Source organism: Nelumbo nucifera, chromosome 3, assembly GCF_055504915.1.
Source record: "Nelumbo nucifera cultivar China Antique chromosome 3, China Antique-T2T, whole genome shotgun sequence".
In the NCBI taxonomy this organism is placed as follows: domain Eukaryota; kingdom Viridiplantae; phylum Streptophyta; class Magnoliopsida; order Proteales; family Nelumbonaceae; genus Nelumbo; species Nelumbo nucifera.
In genome coordinates, this window is record NC_142651.1 from 13,866,290 (window position 1) to 13,875,922 (window position 9,633).

The 9,633-nt window shown below is 38.1% G+C and overlaps 1 long non-coding RNA gene across 4 annotated transcripts; it reads left to right on the top strand.

Moving 5' to 3' along the window:
* The first annotated feature begins 1,273 nt into the window (after positions 1-1,273).
* LOC104597111 (uncharacterized) lies at positions 1,274-7,131 on the top strand. Of its 4 annotated transcripts, none has more exons than XR_016083678.1 (3): positions 1,280-3,612; positions 5,324-5,364; positions 6,890-7,131. It is a non-coding gene; the product is annotated as an uncharacterized LOC104597111 (long non-coding RNA). The 4 variants fall into 4 exon arrangements; XR_016083677.1 differs by lacking the exon at positions 5,324-5,364 and adding an exon at positions 5,759-5,892; XR_016083676.1 differs by lacking the exon at positions 5,324-5,364 and adding an exon at positions 6,648-6,765.
* Positions 7,132-9,633: the final 2,502 nt, after the last annotated feature.

Here is a 9,633-nt window from a genome sequence, read left to right on the forward strand (position 1 = left end):
TCATAACAATGGAGCTCACATATTCAGTCACCTCGGGACAAAGGCCACGACTTAAGGATTACCTCGAAGCAGGGCTACCTCGATGCAGGTCTCACCTCGTCCTCGAGGCACCTCGGTATCCAAGCCAGTTCGGAACTAAAAGGCCGAAGTACCAGTTCGGAACCAACAACTTGAATCAACACGTAATCGACTCCCGCATAACCAAATCCAGAGGTCTCTCCAACGACTCCCGAATCCCTCGAGATCACGATAAGTTAACAGACCCCGCCCTTTTCGGGATCACGATAAGCAATTATCCTCATTCCGCCGGAATTGGAGGAACAAGATAAGCCTTACCTGTATGTTGTTCCTTCGGAAGCAGAGCGAACTCCATCTCCACATCCCAGATATCCCAAAACTCTTTTGTGTACCCCACGAATACTCAACTATATAAAGGCTTCAACCCCAATGGCATGAGGTACGCGTGATTTCTCTGCTCTTTAGTTCTCTACATTCTCAAAGCTATTTCAGCTCGCAACAGCTTACTAACTTAAGCATCGCAGCGACCTCGTTGGACTAGCCACCCCCGGGTTTTCTGATCTTATTTTGTAGATTTACCTAGCTTGCCGTCTGACTGGAAGCCAGATCATCCTCTAGCAGGGAGCAGTCAAATTGCGCAACATCAAAAATAAAAATTGGTAATATTGTCGGATTATTCTAAGAGTCACGTTTCTTCTAGCTAAATCAATGCCCCAATTTCTCATTGGCTGTGTTTGGAACTATGGGCGTTTTTTCAATAATGCTGCCACGTAAGTGCCACATAGGTGTTTGGCACGATAAATGTTTATTAGAGATTAATTAGCTGTTTGGCACGACCATTTATCCAAAAAACATCAATAAGCGGAAATGGGTGGATTTTCGTGCAATGAGCCTTGGGGAAGTGAAAAATTCTTGCTTCCCCCAATGGCTTTGTGTTTCATGAAAGCACATTTGACATGGTGCGTACGTGAAAGGTGATTTGGCAATCGAGGGAGAGAGATATCCGGTGCTTGGCGAATCACTGAGATTGCGAAGAAAACCCCCATGCCCCAAACCCTTACCACCATGCAAGAGGAATCCTTTTCGCAAGGATAGAAGCCACATTGCGCAAGGAGATTTCCTTCTCATACTGACCGGAGACCCGCCATATGTTTCATACTGATCACTGCGACATTTTTTGTTTGCAGCCCTAATCTGGTAAGATGTTGCTGTTGCGTACACCAGGAAGGTGGCATCTATATGAAACTAATTCAGATCAAAAGGCTTTGATAGCCAATGCATATTCCATTAGATAGTCGTAATTTTCTTTTCAACTCTTGATCATGGTTAACAAACATCATCATATCATATCCCCTCAGCATGTCTAACCTAATTTTATGTAAGTCGAGGAGGGGTGTTAACATTGAAGATGGTTTTATAAGCAAAGTCAAAAAGAAAAATTCATCTTTCCAAGCTTATACATGGCAGAAGAGACCAAGCAGGGGGTGAGTCAAGAATGGCCTTCATATCTTCTTTCTTCTTCATTTCATTTCTAGGAGTCCATTGCAACCACTTCGGGTAAAGCTGGGAACTGAGAATTGGCAAGTGCCTTTAAACGCCAAGACATGTCTTGAAATGCCTGCAAACTAACCCAACCAAATGACAAAAAGAGAAAATATTGAAACTTTAAAGTGGCGTTTATCCCCTAAATAACTCCAACGAAACCAAACATGTACATTGTTTTTCAACTTTAAAATCAACCAATTTCTGGACCCTACCCACTCCCAATAAAAAACTGATTATTGGATTATGTGCAGGTGACTTCGTGGCAGTCACCAGTGGTATGGCGTGGCCAAATTGATGACTGCATGGCAGATAAAATGTACTCATATTAATTAATGCTTATTTTAAGGATTTCCCAAACATTCTCGCCCAACCAGAGGTTGGCAATCATCAATGGACCCTCATCTTTCATACCAACAGTTTTGATGTGCCATGTGGACATCCATTTAGCCACATCAGACCACAGATAACTCATTTTGGGTAGGGATGCCAATGGGTTGTGTTCAGTACGGGTCTTGCAAACCCGTAGGATTAAAATTTGCTCCAAAGCTCAAGTTAGATATATAGAATTTGTTTACAGAGTGATCATCGTGTCAATCCTCTTATCAAGTGCTGCAGCACATTGACAGACAGACATAACAACGTTTTGGCTCATGTTCTTTCTAGTAGTGTGTCTTTTGATAGGGAATGGATCAATACTCCTCTCTGTCTCTAGTATTAGCTAGGCTTCTTTTGAATCAATCAAGGTATTAAGCATCACTCTAATTCGATTTGTTGGCACCCCTACTCTCAGTTAAGATAAGCATCACTCTAATTATTTGAGTCACAGACATGAGCCATGCTCAAATGCTTCATCCACCTCACATCCAAAACATTCTATGGGGCCAATGGATTGCACTTCTGCCAAACCCTTTATGAACTTATTGTAATCTTTTTGTTTAGCAAATGGAATTGTCATAATATCTTATTCTATTCAAAAAATAAACAAATAAATAAAATTGCATAAAACCCTTTAATATTTATATTATTAGAGTATTGTTCGTGAGTCTGAACCTCAATCTAAATCATTTAGGCAGTTTTTGGTTTGATAGAAAAGTTTGGAAAATTCGTACAAACCTTGTATAACTTTCAAATCAAATAACACAGCTCAGATTTAGGAATTAGAGTGGATTTGGGAGAGATTAGCTACATGGTTCATGGTTGGTTGCTTTGAGATGCTACTGGATCTCGAAGAGACTTGTTGTGCCATCATAAAGGCTTTTCAAGTGGCTCCGCCTCCCAAAGCCAAAAGTAAAAACTGCCCAAATAGACGGACACTTAGACTCCGTTTGGTTTGTAGGTTGGGATGGAAAAAGAGAAATATTTTAAGAATATTTTTTTTCAAACAGGGGTGGGATGAGAAAAAAATAGGATGCGAAATCCCAAAAATAAGGATTTGGGGTCGCACCCAGTGAGAAAGGAAAACTCGAAGATACATCTGGGAAAAAATATCGGGCCTTGTCAGAGAGTAAGCTCCTTCGTCTTCTCCCATCTACTTCCAGGCATTCCAACGGTCATACCTTCGGCAACTTTTCCGGCATCTTTGAACAACGGTAAGGCATTCCAACGATGAATCTCTCCTTCAATCTTTGTTTTGCACTGATTTTCCCTCTTTTCGTCTTCTCCCATCTACTTCCCGCTTCAATCTCTCCTTCAAGCTCTTTCGTCTTCAGGCCGTTTTGCTTACCTTTTCTCTGTTCTAGCCATTTTTCCCAGGCATTCCAGGATCTCGAAGAAAATCATTGAGAACAGTGTTCCATCCGTTTTGCCCAGGCAACGAGTTGGAAATCAACACTCGCGACTTTTCAGTGATTTTCGACTCTGTTCAAGCCGTTTTGCCCAGGCATTCCAGGATCTTGCAGAAACTCCATTGTTCTTAAGCCGTTTTGCCCAGGCATTCCAAGAGCTCGAAGAAAATCACTTAACACAGAAACTGGACATGTGAAGGCCATTTGGGCTTTTCTGGAGTAGTCGCGAGTGTCCGGTGTCCCTCATGAAGTAGTCATATGCCAAGTATGATCTCAAACGCTCCATTCACATTGCAAACCTGTGACCCTTTCTCTGCCCGGTGTCCCTTCATGGTGTCCCTTTCTCGTTACCTGTGTTTTGTCTCTACACAGACATATCAGATTCACCATGTAGAATATTAATTAGTAGTTGATTGTTTAGTGGTGTATGACTCATTTTCTCTGCAGTTATTACCGTTCTAACCATAGGTGCAATTCCATGGGGTTGTTTCCCTTGTTAAACTATGATGTTCTTTGATCTGTATGGAAGTCTCTGCACAATATTTCCTCTTTTCTTTATTTAAAGATAGAAAGCGAATTAGATAAGAATTCAATATTGAACTTGTTGCACATTAGAGAAGTTAGGTTTGACTCTCAAAGATGATGCCATCTGTTTCTTGATTATTATTTGTGGGCATAGTTGCAGACTTGCGTTTAGGTGATCCACATAGGAACTGCTATGTGTGTACTTTTCAGCTGCCATCTGCCCTGTTTTCAGATTTTATTATTTATGCTGTTTTCTTTTTAGACATATTTCATGTTAAATTTATTATTATTAGATTTTATTATCAGGTTGTATCCTTTTATTATAATTATCAGATTTGATCCAATCAACTGAGATTGGATCCTTTTATTATCAATAGAATATAAATCTTGATAAATCTCAGTTGATTGGATCCTTTTATTATCAGATTTATCAATAGAATATAAACAGATCCAATCTCAGTTGATTGGATCCTTTTATTCCCCCATCTTTCATAATTATAATTATCAGATTTTAGACATATGTTGATAAATCTTGCTATCTAACTCTCAGCATATAATTCAGATATGTAATATGGAAAACTTTTACTGAGATTGGATCCTTTTATTCATTGTTGTAATTGGGTGATGCCTTGTCACTATCATCTTGTAACTTTTCTTTTATTTTAATGGGATTTTCGTTTTTTTACTTATCAAATATATTTTAATGGAATTTTCATTTCTTTTATTCATTGTTTTATTTTTGCAAGAACTTAAAGTTTTCATTTATTATAAAATATATATATATATATATATATATATATATATATATATATATATATATATATATGTATATGTATAGAGATTCACAAAGTGTATGGAAGGACGGATAATTAGGTAGATAGATTCATGGACAAATAGGATTTATTTTTTGGGTTGGGCTGAAGATTCAACCAAGCTGTTCAGCTGCTTTGAAGTGCTCCAGATAAGCTATTCAATTAGGCTGAAGTGGGCAGCCCTTCAAACAACTCACTAATGACTTGGGATTTTTGGATTTTTCGCCAGTAATAGCTTACCTTGACAGTATCCCCAAACAGCTCACTAACTAGCTTGCATTTTGTTAAAGATGTAATAGTGTATCATATTTGTTCTTCCAATATAGTAAAAGATGTAATAGTTGTATCAATAGAAGATGCCGTGATAAGGGGTTTCCTTCAGAATTAGTTGGGATCTTGTTCTATGATTGTAGTTAACAGGATAGCCCTTAGATTAAGTTGAGGTCTCTCTCTCTCTCTCCCCTCTCTAAGGATTCAAAACAATTTCCCCCCTGTAGTTCAATCTGTAGGTGGCATGAAAGTTACTCGAATCTGGAAGTGGCAATCATTCTATAGCTCTCTATATACTTGTAGTATCCTATTTTAAACCTTTAAAACAGAATGATATAGTTTGACATCATGCTGATTTTACCAATGCAGAAAGTTCACTTGCTAAGAATCCAAAAGCAGTAGTTTTTCAGGTAGAAGAGTTTTGTTTTTGGTATTTTGATTTCTTAACGTAAGTCTAGTGTTTACATATTCCATGATTATGCTTTAATAGATTGGAATTGGTATTCCCAAAGTTCTTTTTCTTTTTTCTTTTATTGAAAAAAGGTAAAGTAAGAATTTTATTGCGTAACATACACAAGAAAAGAATACAACATACACCCAAGAGTAGAGGGCAAGACAAACAAACCAGTCCCCCCACCTGGGACAAACATCACATTGCACATCCCATAAGCTCTTCGAGTTCAGCAACAGGAATATATTCTGGTGCTTGAAGTCATCTACAATGCCTTTTCTTTTAATGTTAGAGAGTCTACTATTCCTTTCTTCCCACACAGTCACCTTCTTACTAGGCCAGGTAATCTCCAGTCTAGCAGCAATCCTTCACTGAGCAAGGCATCGACCAATTCAGACCAGCAGCTTTGATGAAGTGCCACCAGATCTCAACAAGTTACCAGGAAATGGATGCAAAGATGGTCAACAGACGCAGCCTCCCAGCCACAGTTAAGTCCTAGATCAGCAAATTGCTTCTCAAAATAAAACTCTTGGTAAGACACTTACAAAGGGCTACAGCCCAAACCAAGAAATTCAGCTTCAAGGGGACATTGGGTTCCAGACCTACTTGGTTGGAAAGCACATTTAGTTTGACCCATTCAACCCACACACAAATGGTTTAACAGAAAATTGCCCATCATAATTCCATCTCTATCTCCAAATTCTCCACTTGTCCATCTGATTTACCTCAACAGACTGATCCTTCAACAACTGAAGCAGCCAGCAACCCAATCCCGGAAACTTCTCCTGAATCTGGAACTCCAAATCACATTTCCCCCAATAATCTCATAAAACTCTGCAATTGAGGCATCCTTATTCTTGTCTAATCGAAATAATTGAGGGAATAACTCTTCCAAAGAAGTTTCAGCACACAACAATATAGACTACTTACTCCAGTGCCTGGGCAATACCGATTCAAGTTCTGTTAATCTTTTTTACATTTGTATATCTTTTGTTATGGCTGGGCTTGGCAAAGTCAAATTATTACATATATAGGGAGAAAACGAACAACTGTTCTGAAATGCTAAAGCATGAAGTAAAAGCATTGCGAGTCTACCTTCTTTAGTAAATAAATAAACTATGTAGAGTATGGTAAATTTTCTCATTCGTGCACTTTTTTTTTTTTGAAAGCTTACTTTAGGATGCTGTGTGTCTACCTTTATTTTATGATACTATTTTGATTTTCTGAAAGCTTGCTTTATAGGATGCTTTGTGAATTTTGATTCAATGGAAGTTAGAAGACTGAATGCCTAATTGCTTCTCTCCACCTAGTTTCTAGGCCTGCTCACCTTGTGGGGCCCAAAAGGCCAAATAGTTGGATGGTTTCTGTGTCAACCCACTTGTATTTGAAATAAAACTTAATTAATTCAATTTACCACTTTCTTTTATTTTTTTTGGCAAATATAATCACTTTCTTATATGTTTGCTATGTTTCTTGTGTTGCAGGAACACTTGGCATTATAGAGCAATAGAGGCTGCAAACTTGTAGAAATTTATGATAAACCTATGACAAACTCATGGACTATGCATTGATTTCTTGAAATCAAAATTTCTCATTTTGGGATGTATTTTTGAAGATGTTAAGCCTCAAACTTATAAGTTGATAGTAACAATAGCCAATCATGTTCTTTGTTTTGCGTGGTTAATGCATATAAAAATTAGATCTGGAGATCTTTGAATTTGGATAAGGGCCATCTAGAAGAGTATGATGCTACATATCATTTGTTAATATTTGGAGCTGTAGCAGTGATTTTTCCTTGCATGATTTTTCCACAAAACAAACGTGGGAAAAATAGTTTTTCCACGTTTTTCCCATGTATAACCAAACGATGGAAAGTGAAATTTTCACATTTTCTCATCCCAGCCCATCCCACCCCACCCCACCCTTTCCCATTCCATTCAAATCTTCCCGCAAACCAAATGGAGCCTTAGGTAAACAAGCCTAAGCCTGATGTAAGGATGGATTGGCTCAAGTCGATTTATTTTCAGCACATTAAAGATAATATATGTATATATATATATTCATTACTTATAATCAAAGTGGCAGGCGGATCGAAAATGTAGAGTTTATATGGTTGAGAATTAAGGGCTTGAAGAGGCCATAATTTTGAAAACTGACATAAACTGAGCCAATCGGAGCTGATAACAAGCTTGTTAATTACTTGGCTAGCCGATGTATTACCTTCATCCAAGAGGGGTCATTACTTTCCAAATCTACCCCTCTGAAGAAACCAAACAGATGAGACCTAGCTATATTGGGTACTGACACTTTTTAGAGCTCTGATCCAAACTGACTAGACAAAACTTGGCTAATCTCAGCCCATAAACATCCCTCCCAAGTCCCAACCATTAAATTTAGAAACAAAAAAATGTAGAGTTGTCTTCGTCCCTACGCAATTAAGTTTTCCAAGAACAATGATTACAAATGATGATGTGGAGATGACAATGGTCAAGCCCATAATGGTAACGATCGAAAGATTACTTTGGGAGCAATCTTGTCCTTTCAACAAACATAAATGGCTTTGTACAAAAAACTGAAAAAGTGAGGCGAGGCAAATTAGTTGAGCCAAAGATTGCTTGAGGAATTTTCTCCAAAATTTTTGTATTGATTATTATTGAATCCTTACAATAAATAGTTCATTGCACTATTCTAGCTTCAAGTAAATTGTTGTGTTGGTGTCTTGAATTCCAGTTACCAGTTGCTCTCTATAAGACTAAAACATAGCTGATTAAAGTTGGAGAATTTGGGCCGTGGTGGAAGTGGAGAGTTTGGGCCTCCTAAGCCCGTAGCCCAACAGTGACCGACCACCTTTTGGCGTTTGAGGGTGTGGGCCTGTGGGGACTCCACCCCTGCAGTATGGACTTGGGTTGCAAATTGATTCGTAATTGGAATGAGATTTGATTCTTCTCAATTGGCCGGTGAAGCTCCGATGTTTGGAACTTGCAGTCCCTTGAGTCGCATCTACTAAAGTTTATTTCTTAGTTGGCTATTTCACTGTCCCCAAGTGATCCATGAGGCTGATTCGCAGATGGGGTTTGCATATCTAGTAGCTTGCGTACCATTCAGTGCCGACCTAGTACAGGAGAACATTGGGTGTACTGAGAACTAGGGTTTGGTGAAATAGGTCATAAACACTGAACGTAATCTCTACCATTTTGTAATGGATTTCTTCTCCTCTAATATCTCTGGACGTAGGTTATAAGCCAAACTCCAGAAATCTGTGTTTCTCGAGTTACTTTGTTTTGCGTTTTTTTTTTTGTTTTTCCATCTGTCTATCATTTTAGTTATTGGGTGTGTTCATTAATTATTCCACAACATAAATCATACCATATACTATTATTTATAATCTTCTTCCGTCTCAATTTCTACAAATTTTTGATTTCCTTCTAGATCACCAATTACCAGAAAAACAAAACAATCCAAAGAAAAAAAGAAGAAAGCTTTTGGATTACCCTTTAGAAATAGTTAAAAGTGGCAGAACTCTATCTAAAAATATTTCAGAGTGAAAAAAATCCCTCTTCCAAATTACAAGACACGTTGAGGGCCCAGCTACTAGATCTTAAATTTATAATATATTACTTAATATCTAGCTAATGATAATAGGGTTTCAATCTCAATGTGGTGTACCCGGTTATTAGCTGAGAAAGGTTCAAACTATTTTTCAGGGTCACGGATACTCAAAACTTGAATTTCTGCAACAATTACCAATTCCTAAATCACATGTAGCGGCAGCTGCACCTTCTGTGTATGTACTTAACTTTGTTGTCCTCACAAGAAGTCGCATCTCATCGTCTCAAACAGGTGAACAATTAGGAAATCCTGTGAAATCACGGAAATAACTCTTGAAGTTGCAGAGAAACCGGAAACCTCTCATTTTCCATCAGCGCTATGGTGCAGTATTTGAATGTGCTTTTGCAATCTTCCAGGTCTTGATCTTTATCCCTTGATAATAGTCATTCGTTCTTTCTTATTCTCTGTGCCCTATCTCATTCATCATTTAAGTCTCTAAAGGAGCTACTGAAGTAAGCAAAGAGGTGTACGAATCACAGTGTTGTGATATTGTAATCTCAAATATGAAGTTGTGCACTTCATTGCCAGAGGTCTATTACTTACCAGTGTGTGCTAACAAAGTAATGATATTCTATAAATGCAAGTTACTCTGTTAGCCTGTCATTGCCTTCTACTCAGC